Source organism: Lynx canadensis, chromosome B4, assembly GCF_007474595.2.
Source record: "Lynx canadensis isolate LIC74 chromosome B4, mLynCan4.pri.v2, whole genome shotgun sequence".
In the NCBI taxonomy this organism is placed as follows: Eukaryota; Metazoa; Chordata; class Mammalia; order Carnivora; family Felidae; genus Lynx; species Lynx canadensis.
Genome location: NC_044309.1, coordinates 55,190,196 through 55,209,266, shown reverse-complemented (window position 1 = coordinate 55,209,266; position 19,071 = coordinate 55,190,196). Strand labels below are relative to the sequence as shown.

The window sequence follows — 19,071 nt, the reverse complement described above, 5'->3', positions numbered from 1 at the left end:
TTTGACTAGCTTACTTCACTTAACATTATATTCTCTAGCTCCGTCCATGTTATTTCAAATGGCAAGATTTCATTCTCTTTTATGGATGAATAATATTCCCTTACATATATATACCACATGTTCTTTATCTATTCATCTGCTGATAGACACTTGGGCTGCTTCCATAATTTGCCTACTGTAAATAATGCACAATATATGTAGGGGTGTATATATCCTTTTGAATTAGTGTTTTTGTATTCTTTGGTAAATACTCAGTAGTGCAATTACTGGATCTAGGGTAGTTTTATTTTTATTTTAATTTATTTTAGAAACCTCCATACTGTTTTCAAGAGTGGGTGCACCAGTTTGCATTTCCACCAACAGTGCATGAGGAGTGTTCCTTTTTCTCCACATCATTGTCAACATTTGCTGTTTCTTGCGCGCGCGTGTGTGTGTGTGTGTGTGTGTGTGTGTGTGTGTGTGTGTTTTATTTTAGACATTCTGACAGGTGTGAGGTGATATCTCATTGTAGTTGTGATTTGTATTTCCCTGATGATGAGTGATGTTGAGCATCTTTTCATGTGTCTGTTGGCCATCTGTATATCTTCTTTGGAAATATATGTATTCCTGTCTTCTATTTTTCAATTGGATCATTTGTTTTTTGGTGTTAAGTTTTATAAGATTTTTATGTATTTTGGATACTAACCCTTTATTGGATATGTCATTTCCAAATATCTTCTCCTGTTCCATAGATTGTCTGTTAGTTTTGTTGATTGTTCCCTTCACTGTGCAGAAGCTTTTTATTTTGATGTAGTCCCAATAGTTTATTTTTGCTTTTATTTCCCTTACCTCAGGAGACACATTTAGAGAAATATTACTATGGCCAATGCCATAGAAATTACTGCCTGTGCTCTTTTCTAGAATTTTTATGGTTTCAGGTCTCACATTTAGGTTCTTAATCTATTTTGAGTTTTTTTGTGTATGGTGTAAGAAAGTGGTCCCATTTCATTCTTTTGCATGTAGCTCTCCAGTTTTCCCAACACCATTTGTTGAAGAGACAGTCTTTTATCTATTGCATATTCCTGCCTGTTTTGTCAAAGGAAAGAGATATTTTAATGACTTTTCAAAGATGTTTCAATTCACTAATTATTGTCTTATGACAAGCACATATATGAATGGATATAAACTGCTTGAAACTATTATGCTAAGCAAAATAAGTCAGTCAGAGAAAGACAAGTACCATATAATTTCCCTCATATGTAGAATTCAAGAAACAAAGCATTTTATTTGTTTATTATTTTATATTTTATTTTACTTTTATTTTTGGAGAGAGAGAGGGAGAGAGCATGAGTGGAGGAGGGACAGAGGGAGAGGGAGAGAGAATCCCAAATAAGCTCCACACTCAGTGTGGAGCCCGACACTGGGCCAGATCCCGTGACCCTGGGATCATGACCTGAGCTGAAATCAAGAATCAGATGCTCAACCAACTGAACCACCCAGGCACCCCAAAGCATTTTTATTTTAAGTTAGAAGTAATAAAGCTCATTTAATAGTTAATTCAGTTTCTAAATATGTAACATTATAGGTAAAATGTCTAAGAAATATTAATAAAAATCAAATATATCAGAGAAAATTAAATTAAAGAGGGAGTTCATTACATTTTTGTAATTTGATTAGGTTGTGTGGGTATACTCTAAAGCTATAGTTTTTCTATAGTTTGCCAAGGACTTACTATGTACCAGAATTTTTGCTATATGTTGTGCATGTATTATCATAGAAGGCTTGTATTATTGCCCCCATTTTACATGTAGAAACTGAGGCTTTGACGTGTTAAGTGACTTGTTCAGATCTCCCAGCTAAAAAATTGGTTCTAAACTGTGATTCCAAGCAGAGTCAGAATTTGTGCTCAGACCTGTTGAAGCCAAACTCTGTGAATTTACCCATTGAAACCACACTGCCTTTCCTCTCAGATTAAATAATACATCATAGAATGATTACAACACAATAAAGTTTCTCCCCTGTATGTCTGAAATAGCTGTGTGAGTATATAAGGAGATTTCCATTGTTTTTCTTATGTACTCACCTGCTAACTTTTATTGATATGACCCAGGTTGTTCAAGGTAGCCAGATATAGAGGTTGAGACAAACATGCTCTCAGGCACAGTGGGGCCAGTGAACCTGGTACAGTTTTTCTGGTAAGTAATTTAGTTAGGTGTATCAAAGGACTTAAATATGTGCTTATTATCTGACCCAGCAATTCTACATTTAAGGATTTATCTTAAGGATATAATTGGACAAGTGCTCAAGGTTATATGTGTCAGGTCAGTGACAGCATGAGGAATCCTATGTGGAATGGGCTAGGAAAAAACAATTTCATTGAAAGGTGGACTTGAAGAGGCTCTTGCATGATGCTTTACATAAAATTAAGCAAGCTTTATTGTCCCGACCAAAGTAAAAAATAGAGTGGGCTGGTCCTGCCTTCCATCTTCACCCTCCTGGATTTGCCACAATTCAAAGATGTTTATAGCAGCATTATTTAACATGGTGAAAAATTGGAAACAACCTAAACTTTTTACAGTAAGGAATTGGTTAAGTTTTGAACCATCTATCCAGTCAAATAGTACACTGGCATTAAAATAAGAATAATGGAAAGATGTCCATAATACTTTATTAAACAGCATAAGTAAGATGATCCCATTTTGGCTAAAAAACAACTGTTGTGGCATCTGGGTGACTCGGTCGGTCAACTGTCTGACTCTTGATTTCGGCTCAGGTCGTGATGTTTCGGTTTGTGAGCTCGACCCCCACATCTGGCTCTGTGCTGACAGCAGGGAGCTTGCTTGGGATTCTCTGTCTTCCTCTCTCTCTGTCCCTCCCCCATTTGTGCGCGCGCGCTCTCTCTCTCTTGCTCGCTCTCTCAATATAAATAAATAAACTTAAAAAAAAAAAGGAAAACAAACAACTGTTTAGGATGAGAGGTCTCAGTCATAGAGGGCTGAGAAATCACTGTGGGTAATATCTGGGTCTCAATGATATTTTGAATGGAGATTAGGAGCCTTCAAAAACCTGTGGTCTGCCTTCTGTCTCTTGGAATCATGAATTTTCACAAACTGCCTTAAAAAAGGACCTGTTATTTCATGTGGACCTGGCAAGAAGAGAATCTTTCCCCATCTTGGGCTAAAAGTTCCTTAAAAGGTGCATTTTCCTACATCTTTCTTAATAATTTAAGATTTACACTCATCTCTAACCTCCCACTCTGAATACATGTAAGATGGCTAGGACCCTGCCTGGGTTCTAGAGTTTAAAATACTAGAGTCAAGTGTGGCTCTCAAATATATTTTGTTCAGCTTTTATGGTTTAAAAAATTATTAGAAGTATATTGCCAACATTAAAAACGAGGTTTCACATAGAATTTAGCATTACTTAGAGAAAAAAAATTAGAATATCTAGCAGCACTAGGTCCTATGCCCATCAGCAGACTATGAGCTATGATCTTTTTGGTTTTGTCACATGTCCTTTGTTTACCCCAGTCCCTAGCACTCCCTGTTGTATTCCTTCTGCTCCACTTATGCTCCCTGTTTGCATTCTGTAGGCATTTGATTTTGGAACTCCGTGTGACAGACTCTATTAGCTCAGCTGTGTATCCTTAACCTTTATACCAGTGGTCTGAAAAAGTTAACAGATTTGCTTCATTGGCTTATATTCCTGGCATTTCTGGGTGAATCAATCAATTAATCAAAACACCTGTGTACTTACTGTGTCCAGCACATAATGTTGGAGCTTTAGATTTTATAAGACATGATTTATACCCTTGAGGGGCTTATTCTCCACTTGTGGAGGGTGAGCATATATACAAAATGGGTAGCAAATAGTACTAAATGCCAAGTGTCTAGAGTGTTGGGTTAAAGGGAGTGACATTGCTGTAGGGTTTTTTGTTTTTCTTTTTTTTTTGTGGCAGTGGGTAGGATTGTGGATGCTGATCCCGGAAGATAAGGAAATAAGGTAGGTCAGGGAAAGTTCTGGAGAAGGAAGACTTCAGGTTGTATTTGAGACTTGGTAGGATCTGGCGGGTCACAGACCTTATTGTGCACACAAATTGTGTAGGGCAACTTCAGCCTCCCACGGTCTACTCACAGTCGAAGTAGAACCAAGGATATGCATCTTTACTATGCATTTCAGGGTGATTCTGATATACGTGGGCAACACTGTAAAAAAGGGGAGAAGATGACTCAAGCAGATAGGGTAAAATAAGCAGAGGTAAGAGTATGAGTGGAGAACTTAGAGGCTATGAAATACAGCTGATTGGAGGCTTATCTGGGCTAGTTCTGGGATATGATTAAGGGAGAGATGCCAGGAAAGAAGGAATGCTTTAGAAACAGCTTCTTTTCCTTTTTCTCACAAGAAAGAATGACAGATACTTTTTCTTATAAAGTTGGGAGGGGAGAAAGCAGAAGGAGCCAGTTATTCTCAAAGAAAATATTCTCTGGTTGATTGCTTCATTTTTTCCCCCATGGAATAGTTATATATGAGACAATGCTAGGTTTGTTTGTATTTTTAATTAATAATTTAATAGTTAATTAGCCAGCAACTGATCCTGGTCCTGTTGTTCAGGTACTTTATCGAATTGGATTAACAGTTTAACACTCTGCTGCATTACTGAGTAATTGTAGACTATTTATAGTTGAAAACAAAATAGATGTCTTAATTCAAACCATCTTTTAGTGTAACAAACACTAAGCTGGGGGTCAGAGTTTTTGCCCCAGTACTTCATAGTGACTAGTATATGACTGGTTGGAGCTCAGTAAATACTAGCCACATGTCCTTTCCTGAAATGTGCTTGATATTTGTAGTTCTTCATTTTGGGGGCAGGGATAGGGAGAAAGAGTTTGATTAGGTTAGTAGTTTTCTGCACCATCAAATTCCTTCGGGTGTCTAAGTGTCACTTTCAGAAATAAGAGAAAAACCAAGAGGGATGCCCACCTCAACCTCAAAAGGTCTTCTATTTTATTTTTCTATTTTTGTTTTTTAATGGAGATTTTCTGCATAAGATCTTATTTAAAAAACAGCAGAAGACTTCCATTGTGAAACAGACAAAATAACATCAACAATAATAAGTTTGAAAGTCTCTGAAGTATTAAAGAAATGATTTGATTCAATTTCATGTGTATTTATAAGCCGCTGTGCACAGCTTTAACATATAATTCTCATGACTCATTGAGCATAAATGAATTCTAATGTTCCTCCGATCTGTTTCAATTTTTGAGCAATCCTTGAACTTGCAGGGGATCTTATTGGACATAATACCTGCAGACACTTCATAGGTCTTAAGGGTGAAAAATGACTTGGCAGGTAGATAGTAGGGTAGGGAGAGTGGGGGGAAGAAGGGGAGGAGGCATTGTAGCAGCCTCAACAAACATAGGGAGACAGGAAATTCAGGCTGTGTTGGAAGAGAACCACAGTAAGTAAAGTGATGTGGAGGGAATATGGAGTGTGAATATAGATGACGTGGTGAGAAAAAAGAAAGAACAGGGAGTTTGGGTTGTTTGTTGGTGGGTCCTGAGTGCCTCAGTGAAGATCTCAAATGTTTTGGTCTGTGGTTGAGGGGCAAACATAGTACATTTTGTACATTTTTCTTTTGTAGGGGAGCGACTTGCATTAGATTTTGTTTATTTAAAGATTTATTGAGAGATAACTGATACAGAAAGGACTGCACGTAGTTAATGTGTATAATTTCATGTGTGTGAAGATGTACAAACACCTGTGACACCATCACTTTTGTTTTGGAGAAAAACTAGCTTGTAAGAGGAAAGGATAGATGATGGGCCAGAACTAGAAGCTGACTGACAGTCATGAGCCATTTAAACAATTTTGCAATGAGGGTGGAAGGAGAAGAACAGAATAGTCTCTGCAGAGGTAGGTGATAGGGTGATGATATTGAGAGAGGAGCAACAGCGAGTCCAAGATTTCTAGGCTGTCTTGCTGAGAAAATGTTGGTCCATTAAAAATAAAATAACAGTATCGATCACTTACTTTGTGCCAGACAGAACTCATTTAATCCTCACAACAACTGTCTGGGGTGGGTACCATTGTTACGAATGAGAACGCCAAGGCACCGAGGTTAAGTAAGTCGCCAGTGGTGCTAGAAGGAACATTAAGTCAGGGCTTGGATGCAGGCAGGTAGACTCGAGGGCAATGCTCGTCCACGGGAAGATGCACTGTATTTACAGAGAAAGATTCGTGAGGTGGTACCTCTACATCGGGATTTGAGAATGCAAGGTGCGGTAACGGCATGAAGCTTGAAGGTTCCCGCTGCTGCTGCTGCTGCTGCTGCCATTTTTTGCTCTTCTTAGAATCACTGGCCACTACCTTTGAAATATTGGCTTTGCCCTTCATAGTCCTTTCCTTTCCACCACAAAAAAGATCTCCCAGGTCTGAGAACTTTTGAAATGTGGCCAACCTCTGGCCTAAAGGAGAGGTACGGCCTTCCTCACTGCTTTGGCATTCATGGGTCAGAAACAACGTTGGTAACAAATTTCAATTAACTGGGAGTTGATTATGAATCATTTAATAAATCTACTGAATGGTCCCATGAACTGATGTAATATTTGACTCCGAGAGGTTGAATCCTGACTACAGATTATATGTGAAAAATGCATAATACTCTCTGGAATGCGTGTTATTCTTTATAATGGATTGAATCAAAAATTTTTACTGGAGAAATAGTCCCAACATATAAATATATCACGTCATTCAATTTCCAGAGATGCATCCTGTGTAGAAAGAATATTAACACTGAGTTTATCTTTTTTAAAATCACAATTTTATTAATGGAATAAGGAATACAAATCTTAGCAGCAGCTTTCTGGAAATTCACTTTCATGTAATTGAAGGATGATGAATCTTCTTTGTGTGGAGTGGATATGTAAATATTCTATAATTAGTACTTATATATATCCCCAGGCAAGGTTTTGGATAATGGTTTTAAAGCGTTCAATAATTAAATGTCTGTAATGAGAAGAATTAGTCTCTGAAATAAATTAACTAATTACTAGATATTTTCATCATAAAAAATGCTTACACACGCAAAGTAAGAAAACAAAAGAAATTTTAATTTGGACTTCCAAGGGGCTGGTTAAATGACTGAAAAAACAAATACATATTTGTTTTTTTGCCGGAAAGGAACAAAGCTGCTTTTGATTCAGCTGCATCTTGTAATTATTTTGCTTGTTAGTTGGGTACTATGCTTACTAGGAATTCACTTATGGGAAGTTGTCAATCCTTAGTTGAAATAATAAAGTGGGGTACAGATAGATGTGCATCTGAAGAATATTGTTGGAGGGTTGGGGTCTTAATTGATGCACTGGTTAGAATGTAATTAGGTCCTTGAGCGGGCAGTGCAATTAAATATGTCAAGGAGGGCATAATTAGATGGGTGGCTGAATGGTGTAATTACATTCATAAGAGGGGGGCTGTAATTAGATGTAAGACAGGGGGTGTATTTAGATGCCTAAGTTGAGGATATAATTAACATATGGGTGAGAAATTAAATTATGTGTGTGGGTGAAGCATAATTATGTGTGGGAGTCCATGTGGGTATGTGGGTGAGGGTACATAGAAATGAATGGGTTGGGCTAAAATTAGAAGTGCAAGTTCATGTTCTAATGGACAAAACCTTGAGATTTTCATCAATAAGGCAAGCATATGTTTTGACATCATGACTAATAGCAGCTGGCATATAGTGACAGCCTTTCAGGCCTCTTTGAAGGCTTGCAAATCAAAATCTATGCTTTTCTATTAAGACTTGAGACCCACATCTAACACTGACAGTGATTCCTCTTCTTAATAGTGGCACTTGGTGGTGTTCTGAATACTAAATGGTCTGGTAATTTTTCTAGCTTTAAAACACAACTGCAGACATGGGAGACTTGCTCCCCCTTCCTATCAAAGACAAGAGTTTGGAGGGAGTAGCAGCACAAAACAAACAGGCAAAAAATTTTCCTTTGAATTATGAAGTATGAAAATAAAAGTCCAGCTCTTTTAGCTAAGAGTATCAGCATACAGTTACATGTGTAACAAAATAAGCAAAATTTAGCTTGACAGCCTCACTTTTTTGTTATAAAATATTTATTCAGAAATATTTATGGAATTCTCCCCTCCCAACCCTGCCCCCCAAGTGTAAGCAACCAAGAAAGCAATGTCGGTTACAGGTGAAACAGGATCAAGAAGGATCAGGTGAAAATAAAAGTCCAGCTCTTTTAGCTAAGAGTATCAGCATACAGTTACATGTGTAACAAAACAAGAAATATTTAGCTTGATAGCATCACTTTTTTGTGACAAAATATTTATTCAGAAATATTTATGGAATTCTCCCCTCCCAACCCTGCCCCCCAAGTGTAAGCAACCAAGCAAGCAATGTCGGTTACAGGATCAGGAAGTGGTAGAAGGAAGACAGAGGAGGAAGAATCTAGAGGAAGGTAGGTACAAAAGTTATTTGGCTTGTCTGGAAACTAACACTGAAGCAGTGAGTTATGGTGAGAATTATAATAGTAATCTGATATATTTTGTATTACATTTAAAACAATGGAGTATTTTGTTGCCATCTTCAAAAGCAAGAGAGTATTTAAAAATACTAGCTTGTTGCTTAGATAAATTCTTCTTCTTTTTTTTTTTTTTTCAATGTTTATTTATTTTTGGGACAGAGAGAGACAGAGCATGAACGGGGGAGGGGCAGAGAGAGAGGGAGACACAGAATCAGAAACAGGCTCCAGGCTCTGAGCCATCAGCCCAAAGCCTGACGCGGGGCTCGAACTCACGGACCGCGAGATCGTGACCTGGCTGAAGTCGGACGCTTAACCGACTGCGCCACCCAGGCGCCCCGATAAATTCTTGATATTAAAGCTATTTAATTGACCATTAGTTTGCTTAATGTGGTTCAATCTGTTACTCAATTCTCATAATTCTGGGTACTGCACAGCTTCCTCTTGTTTGTTCAGAGCTTAGGTTGTGTCTAGCAGAGCTCCACTATGGACAGAATTGTCAACCTTAAAAATAAAGTAGCCAGTTATTTTATCAACAAAATGAGTCTATTTGGGAACAGCAGAGCAACTGCAGTTTGGGACATGCAAACTTTAATGAACTATAGACAGGTCTGGAGAACAAAGAGGGTTTTGCTTTTAGAGAGATAAGGGAGGAGTTGAGCCGGGGTGGCGGGGGGGGGGGGGGGGCGGTTTTGAATGAGAGTTCATTGGAGGAAAAGGAGAGTGTTCACGGTTGTGGTGACTTCTCATTGGCTAAGATGTAGCAGTTCTCATTGGCTGGGCTGTTGCTGGGCTAGAACAAAATCTTCTTCCTCCTGCTGGGGTAGTAACATAAGCTTCCTCCTGCCAAGATATGTAAAGTAAGCTGCAATTAGTGGTACATGCTTGAGAGCTCTTTCTTCAGGACTTCTGGACTCTGTTTTGAAGGAGGTTTTCCTTTATTTATTTTCACAGAATCCAAGTGAGTCCACTACGGGCTTTTAAACTTTTTGACCCCCTGGTGCTCCCAAGAAGCAGATTTAAGGTTAGTTAGTTATTATAACTTGGATGTAGGGACATTACAGCCTGCCCCCAATATCTGATCTTGCCCTACAGTGGTTCTATGGAACAATTTTTATTCTTTGATTTTTATTTTGTATCTATGCAGGATGCTAATTTTTTACATTGTAGACATACCTCAAAGATAGCCTCTCTCAAAGACCATTGTAACAATTTGTATCAGAGGTGTTCTTGCCAAAATGTTGCATATTCCTGTAAAAATAGTTACTGCAGCATTGTTTAATCCAGTTCTCTATCTACTAAGTGCTTTACATTTTTCTTTTTCTCTGAGTACCTCCTACCTCATTCCCTCCCAGCAAGACAAGCTCAGACTCTAACATGGTTAGTGACTGATGGTGATTAACTCAGTTCCTCATAGAGATAGTGTAATTATCATTCAAGACATCTAGTGGGATATAAGATGAGTAGGCACAGAGTGTCCTCATGTTAGTGATTAAAGTCACTGGCCCTTACTGCTTTGTTGTCTTGTGTGGATTGCACATGAAGAGGAAGAAGTGAGGCATCTGGCTTTGGAAATGACTCTGGTAAATAATGCTTCATTCACTTAATTATAAAAACCATTCTGGGATGCTCTAGAGCTATTTACATAAGGCACAAAAAACATGGTTTAAATTCTTCAGATCTTAACAGCATTCTTCCAGAAGTCATATTGTAAGCCAGGAATAATTTAGCAGGTAGCATTTGTAATTTGTTTCTGAAAAAGTCTTTGAGCCTGTAACAAATCTTTTCACCTTCATTCATGCCATAAAACATTAGAGACCTAATTTTTGCCCTTTTTTTTTTCTTTCAACTTTCCTAAGATTATCTAATAGGCCAGAAATCTGAACTACTTTTCTTTTTTTTTAATTTAACTTTATTTTTTATTTTTTAAAATTTACATCCAAATTAGTATATAGTGAAGTAATGATTTCAGTAGATTCCTTAATTCCCCTTACCCATTTAGCCCATCCCCCCCCACAACCCCTCCAGTAACCCTCATTGTTCTCCATTTATGAATCTCTTTTGTTTTGTCCCCCTCCCTGTTTTTATATTATTTGTGTTTCCCTTCCCTTATGTTCATCTGTTTTGTCTCTTAAAGTCCTCATATGAGTGAAGTCATGATTTTTGTCTTTCTCTGAATGACTAATTTCACTTAGCATAATATCCTCCAGTTCCATCCACGTGGTTGCACATGGCAAGATTTCATTCTTTTTGTTTGCTGAGTAATACTCCATTGTATATATATACCACTTCTTCTTTATCCATTCATCTATCAATGGACATTTGGGCTCTTTCCATACTTTGGCTATTGTTGATGGTGCTGCTATAAACATGGGGGTGCATGTGTCCCTTTGAAACAGCACACCTGTATCCCGTGGATAAATGCCTAGTAGTGCAATTGCTAGGTCGTAGAGTAGTTCTATTTTTCGTTTTTTAAGGAACCTCCATACTGTTTTCCAGAGTGACTACACCAGCTTGCATTCCCACCAGCAATGCAAAAGAGATCCTCTTTCTCCACATCCTCGCCAACATCTGTTGTTGCTGAGTTGTTAATGTTAGCCATTCTGACAAGGGTAAGGTGGTATCTCTTTGTGGTTTTGATTTGTATTTCCCTGATGATGAGTGATGTTGAGCATTTTTTCATGTGTCGGTTGGCCATCTGGATGTCTTCTTTGGAGAAGTGTCTATTCATGTCTTTTGCCCATTTCTTCACTGGATTATTTGTTTTTTGGGTGTTGAGTTTGGTAAGTTCTTTGTAGATTTTGGATACTAACCCTTTATCTGATATGTCATTTGCAAATATCTTCTCCCATTCTGTCGGTTGCCTTTTAGTTTTGCTGCTTGTTTCCTTCGCTGTGCAGAAGCTTTTTATTTTGATGAGGTCCCAGTAGTTCATTTTTGCTTTTGTTTCCCTTGCCTCTGGAGACGTGTTGAGTAAGAAGTTGCTGCAGCCAAGATCAAAGAGGTTTTTGCCTGCTTTCTCCTCGAGGATATTGATGGCTTCCTGTCTTACATTGAGGTCTTTCATCCACTTTGAGTTTATTTTTGTGTATGGTGTAAGAAAGTGGTCCAGGTTCATTCTTCTGCATGTCGCTGTCCAGTTTTCCCAGCACCACTTGCTGAAGAGACTGTCTTTATTCCATTGGATATTCTTTCCTGCTTTGTCAAAGATTAGTTGCCCATACGTTTGTGGGTCCATTTCTGGGTTCTTTATTCTATTCTATTGATCTGAGTGTCTGTTCTTGTGCCAATACCATACCGTCTTGATGATTATAGCTTTGTAGTATAGCTTGAAGTCTGGGATTGTGATGCCTCCTGCTTTGGTTTTCTTTTTCAAGATTGCTTTGGCTATTCAGGGTCTTTTCTGGTTCCATACAAATTTTAAGATTATTTGTTCTAGCTCTGTGAAGAATGCTGGTGTTACTTTGATAAGGATCGCATTGAATATGTAGATTGCTTTGGGTAGTATCGACATTTTAATGATATTTGTTCTTCCTGTCCAGGAGCATGGAATGTTTTTCCATTTTGTGTCTTCTTCAATTTCTTTCATAAGCTTTCTATAGTTTTCAGCATATAGATTTTTCACATCTTTGGTTAGATTTATTCCTAGGTATTTTATGGTTTTTGGTGCAACTGTAAATGGGATCAATTCCTTGATTTCTCGATTCCTTCATTGTTGGTGTATAGGAATGCAACCAATTTCTGTGTGTTGATTTTATATCCTGCAACTTTGCTGAATTCATGAATCAGTTCTAGCAGTTTTTTGGTGGAATCTTTTGGGTTTTCCATATAGAGTATCATGTCATCTGTGAAGAGTGAAAGTTTGGCCTCCTCCTGGCTGATTTGGACACCTTTTATTTCTTCATGTTGTCTGATTGCAGAGGCTAGATTTGAAGTCTCAGTGTCACTTCCTCATAAAGATTTCCTGTAACCTTATAGCACTCTGTGCTTTCCTATCATACTTATTAAATTCTGTTTTTCCCATTAGCATGTTAGCTCCATGAGTGGGGTATATGTCTGTTTTGCTCACCAGCACATTCTCAGCATTCACAACGCTTCTGGTTCATAATATTTGTTCAACAAATAGTTTTGAGTGAAAAGACAAGTTAGACATCAGGTCTATTTAAGAAGAGATACAGGGTCGCCTGGGTGTCTCAGTCAGCTGAGCGTCTGACTCTTGATTTCACTCAGGTCATTATCTTGTGATTCTTGGGATCAAGTTCCATGTTGTGCTCTGCGCTGAGAGTGCAGGTTCCATGTTGTGCTCTGCACTGAGAGTGCAGGTTCCATGTTGTGCTCTGCGCTGAGAGTGCAGAGCTTTCTTGGGATTCTCCTACTCCCTCTCTCTCTCCGCTCCTTCCCCACTCACATTCGCTGTCATGTACGCTCTCTCTGTCTTTCTAAATAAATAAATAAATAAATAAATAAATACACATGTAAAAAAAAAAAAAGAGGCACAGGTAATGTAGGCCATGGGCCATAATAAAGATAAGAGATATCTCAAAAAACAAAATTTGGAATGTCTTTATTAATTGACTCTTAGAAAATGGCAGATCCATGTTCTTGAAGTTTGGAGATTAAATTATATATCCATTATGACATTAAGAAAGTTCCACTTTAGGCAAGGTACTGCTGAAATAGATTAGGTGTTCAACAAAAATCTGATTAAATAATCAACATACTAAATGAATTGTTGATTATCTGCTCCATGCTTGGTTGGGATATAAAGTGTTGAGCAAAAAAGATTGCTAACTTGTAACAATTCACACACAAAAATGTACATTTAAAAGCTCATTGATTGATAGAAGTAGTACATATATTCAAAGGCCAATCAAAAAATATTTTGTTCAAGTCTATATAACTCTTTGAAATTGAAGGTATTTCATACAAAGATAAACTATATATTATAGTGGTCTAGCAATATAATGGTACATTTTTTCCCCAGAGCATTTAATTTTTTTAGTATACAATAATGTACTAAGGCTATGTATAGGACTTCAGAGTTTCCTGATGATGTTCAATGCCTCACATTATTTTAATTCTCACAGTCATACTGGGAGAGAAATGGGATTGGTATGACCATGCCTGACTTACAGTGAGGCACTGGGAATTTGAGGGGATGGGCAATCCAGAATCTGAATTCCAGACAGTTAATATAATATAGTCATTAAGAAGATGGCCATTAATTGATGGTACAGTGATAAGCAAAAAGCTTTGGACAAAGATCCCTCAGGTGAATTAGTGGTCCAGCAATATTTTGAACTCATCCATGTGGTTGATCTGCCTAATTCATCCTTTCATTTAGAGTAGTATTTTGTTGTTGTTGTTGTTTGTTTTTTTAATTGATGTACAGTTGACACACAGTGTTACATTAGTTTCAAGGACATAACATAGTGATTCCACAAGTCTAAACATTATGCTATGATCACTGTGAGTCCCTCTACAATGCTATTGCCATCTGTCCCTAATCAACGCTATTATAGTACCATTCACTATATTCCCTATGTTGGATCTTTTATTCCTATGACTTATTCATTCCATAACTGGAAGCCTGTATCTCCCAGTCTTCTTCACCAATTTTGCTTATCCCCCAACCTTCCTTCCCTTTGGCAACCATCACTTTCTTGTCTGTATATATGGATCTGTTTCTGCTTTTTGTTTGTTGGTTTATGTAGTTTGTTTTGTTTTTTAGATTTCGCATATAAGTGAAATCATATGATATTTGTCTTTCTCCATCTGACTTATTTCATTTAACATACACTTTCTAAGTCCATCCATATTGTCACAAATGGCAAGATCTCATTCTTTTTTTATGGCTGAGTAATACTCTGTTGTGTGTATATATATATATATATATACACACACACACATACATACATACATATACATATATACATACATACATATACACACACACACACACACATATATATATATATATATATACATACACCATGACTTTTTTATCCACTCGTATATTGCTGGAAATGGAGTAGTATTTTTTAAGGTTAGCAGGAGGAGCCGTATACTATATTCTCAGATCCAGTGGACATTTTATGTCAGGGATGCAAGGAGATAACGTTTGAAAAGAAAGGAGGAAATGCCGTAATAAAAAAAATACTTGCCAAAATAGTAATATTCATCTTGAAATGGATGACCAAAAGTTCTTTCTATGTACCGTACTCCAAAAGGAGTACATCGTGTTCACATATCCTTCTGGTAAGCACTGACCATTGCCAAAGTTTAGATATTCTGTACCTAAAATAGCATAATGACATTATTATCTCAGTTAAAAAAAATTCCACAGTATTTTCTCAATTTTTTCCTTTCTGTAAAGTTTTGGTGAGCTGTTACTGTTCACTCATGTATTACCAGTGCCCAGAAGAGTATGCACTTAGGCACTTGAGAAATATTTATTGAAATGAAATTGCTGGTGTGAGGGCTAGTAGTTGACCAAATGAAGAAGTGGCAAGCAAATATTAACAGAAACAAATAAACGGCTCCCCCCATCCCTGGGCTTCTGTTCAAGAGCTTTGAAATTTTTTTTTATAGTACATGAATATAATAGTTACATTTTCTAATTGTTAAGATAGAGTTCGATAAAGAAGTATTTTCTTGTGTTCCCCCAAACCCATGGAATCTCAGTTTTCTGTGGCTTGAACAAATCAGTGAACTGTGCTGGGAGGAGGAAAGGGATGGAAGAAGAAGGGGAGGAAGATGAGTGGGTCACCGAACCAGTAGTTTGATGAGATGCTTCATGTACTTCATCTCACCTACTCCCGTGCAGTATTATCCCTCTTCTCTGAAGAGGGAACACTGAGGGGTTGGACAGCCTGCCCTACCATCGCACAATCCCACAAACTGGAAGTGAGGAGGTTGGTGGCACCTAACTTTATGCTGTGGCAACTATTGCTGCTGCTTCTGTGCCCACATTCTTAACCGGAAGCCTGGAGTTGCCAGTTGATCTGGTTCAAAAACTCTAACAACAATGAAGGGGGGTTTAAGCTGCTTTTTGCAGGCAAACTAAATATTAGCTGAGCATGAATGAGCTCACACTTTTCAAATAAACTATGTACAAATAGATATGCAAATAAACATGTATAACCCACTGAACTCAGATCAGGCTTTCTATCTACACTGCTGAACCAAATCTATCCTTGTTAAGGTTACCAAGTGACCTCCATGTTGCTAAATCCAGAGGGCAACTTTCAGCTGTTATCTTACTGTATCTATTTGTTAATCTACCTATTTATTATCACAGATCTATTGCATTTGCTGCAATTTTTTCCTTTTATTTTTTGACACTTTTTTTTTACTTGTCTTCCAAGATACCACACTTTTCCTGTGTTTTTTTTTTCCTCCCATTTTATTGGCTACTCCTTAGTCTCCTTTACTGATTTCTCTTCAGTCTCCTGACTTCCTGTTGGAATGTCTCAGGATTCAGGTCTTTCACCTTTTCTATCTTCTGTCTACACTTCTTCACCATCTAGTCTCCTACCTTTAGCTACATACTGTATGCTGAGCGCTCCCCGCTGTCTTTGTCCAGGAAAGACCAGTTCCCTGACTGTACTCTCATATTTCAATTGCCTACTTGACACTGCCATTTAAATGCCTAAAGGGGGTGGTGCATGGGTGGCTCAGTCAGTTTAGTATCTGACTCCCCATCTCGGTTCAGGTCATGATCCCAGGGTCATGGGATCGAGCCCTACATCCAGCTCTACGGTGACCATGGAGTGTGCTTAAGATTCTCTCTCTCTCTCTCTCTCTGCTCCTGCCCCCACTCTAAAATTAAAAACAAATTCCTAAAGGGGATTTCATACTTGACATATTTAAAATTGAACTCCAGATCATTCTCCTCAAAACCTGCTCCTTTGTAATCTTCTATACCTCAACAAATGGCAAGTCCTTCTTTACAGCTGTTCTAGCCAAAACCCTTGGCATCATTCTTGATCCCTCTTTTTCTGTTACTCTAATTCTGTTACATCAGCAAATTCTGTCAGCTCTCCCTCCAAAATATCTTCAGAATCTGCTCACTTCTCATCATCCCTACTGCCATCACCCTAGTCCAAGCTGCCAGAATCTCTAGTCTACTGTTACAGGAGACTCCTGACTGGTCCCTTTCTTTCTGCTCATGACATCTCATAGTCTGTTCATGCAGAGGCAGAGTGGCTGTTCCAAAATATGGCCTAACATCATTTCTTTGCTTGCCCTGCATTGACTTGATTTTCATCTTAGAATAAAACCTAGTCTTTGTCATACCCTTCAAAACCCTACAGAAGTTATTCCCTAACCTCCCCATGAGTTAACTCTCTGATTTCCTTTCCCACTTCTCTGTCCCTTGCTTACTCATCTCCAGACAATGGGGTCTTTGCTCTTCCTTTTGTACCCCAGGAGGGGTACAAATAGATATGCAAATAATAATATACATATTATATATGTATATTATGTATATTATGATGGCAGAACTCAGTTTGTCTGGGGGATGATAGGACATGTAGACCTTCCTCAAGGTCTACACCAGCGGTTCCCTCTAGATATATCTGTAATGCTCACTACCTCATCTTCAGGGATTTGCTTACATGTCTCCTTTGAGTTCTTCTCCAACCACCCTATTTAAATTGCAGTTCTTCAAAAGCATTTCTTGATTGTCTCATGCCAGTGATTTGTTTCTCTCCACAGTCCGTGTCACCGTCTGACATACTGTTCATTTTACTCGTTTGACTTCACTTATTATCTGTTTACCCACTAGAATGTAAGCTCCATAGGAACAGAGATTATTACTTATGTCCTGTCACCCAGAATAGTGCCTGGAACATAGTAGGTACTCAGTAAATACTTGTGGAATAAATGAATAGCTGATTTGAGCATAATTGCTTAAACCTACTCCCAACATATTATAGATCTAACCAATGTATTTCTAATGTTGACTTCAAATGCTCCTCAGGAATGACTGAGAAAAATTGCACATATCATCCTGGAACAATCTGGAAGTGTTAGAGTTCTGGCCTTTGTCTGTCCTTCCTCTCTGTATCCTGCTGTGGGGTTCTGTGGACTGTTCTCTGTTGCAGTCATGTAGGGAGTTCTTAATTGTGTGCTGGCAAATACTTGGACTTTACAGTTTAAGTACTGTATCTTTATGAACTATATTTTCATAGCTCTGGCTGTTCCTTTTACATACTAGAAATAGAGGAAGTAAATTTTTTTCTTGTGCTGCATGAAGTGCCTACCTCAGTTTCACACAGACGCCTGGGATTTTATTTTTCTGGCTTAATTACTTTATGCCTATGTGAAGCCCTTTTATATTCATGTATTTATTCCACTTACTCTCTTGGTATAGTCCATATTATTTGCTTTGAATTCACCCAAAATGGCCTACTTAATATCAGAATAGTTATTTTATGCACCAGTTATGTAGATGTGAGGTCTTCCCCCAAAGAACTCCAACCACTAGGCATTGTTTTAGTAAGCAGGAGATCATTTTCCTGGGGCTTCTTCCTGACCCAGCTAAAAGACACTGGATGACGCATTTCACTTTCAGGGGCTATTGCTAGGTTTTGAAAGTCCCTCATACTATAAATAGCACATCAGGGAACACTCAGGTACACTGAACATTTTCTTTACACTCCACTTCAATGTTTGCAGGAGGAAAGTCACATGCCGTCTGGTTTGCACAGTCATTTGCCCCTTAGTGCCTCCCAGGTTCTAGACAGACCCACCCAAAGTGTACATTTTCTCATAAACACAGCATGTGCTTTCAGCATACTTTGTGCCTTTGTTTATACTGCTTTCTCTGCCTGGCAAAATCCTATTCATCCTGTAAGATTCATCTCAAGTGAGAAAGCCTTCCCTGAGTTGGCTTGGCAGAAATTTGCCTTTTTCCTCCTGTGTGGGATTCTCCATAGCATTTAGAGCATACTTCTTCTACAACAATTTCAGCATTACGTTAGGGTCTGTTACATAATTTTTTATGTTCACAGTCTCCCTACATCCCAGGCTGTGAGTCTGAGGCCTGTGATTTTTTGTATCTTTGTATTTAACCTGGACAGTTAGCATAAGAAGCACTGAGCAACATTTGTGGAGGGAATTGAGGATTGTAGGAATTAATGAAATTGCACTCAGATAGGGGGATAGAATTCATTTGAGTTTGTTCCCAGTTTAATGCCATTAAAAATAGACCTGGATTTTTCTATTTTCCCTAGGAGACACGATGTACATGGTCAGTTTGATACAAAATATGTTATATTTAAAAACACTTCAGGGAATCAAAGTTCTTTCTTCTTTCTTTTCTTTCTTTCTTTCTTTCTTTCTTTCTTTCTTTCTTTCTTTTTTCTTTCTTTCTTTTCTTTCTTTCTTCCTTTTCTTTCTTTCTTTCTTTTCTTTCTTTCTTTCTTTTAGTTTCAAAGGAACAGGCTAGTGGATTCTTTACAAACTTCTTGGCATCTTTCTTTCCACATGCTCTTTTGCTCTGCCCAGTCTTCAATCAAATTCCTCCAATGGATCTGCTGTAAACAATGAT

The 19,071-nt window shown here is 38.0% G+C and overlaps 1 protein-coding gene across 1 annotated transcript in view; it reads left to right on the top strand.

Moving 5' to 3' along the window:
* Positions 1-19,071, top strand: part of ST8SIA1 (ST8 alpha-N-acetyl-neuraminide alpha-2,8-sialyltransferase 1) — a 154,573-nt gene that overhangs the window by 72,811 nt on the left and 62,691 nt on the right. The gene's annotated exons all lie outside the window — the stretch shown is intronic.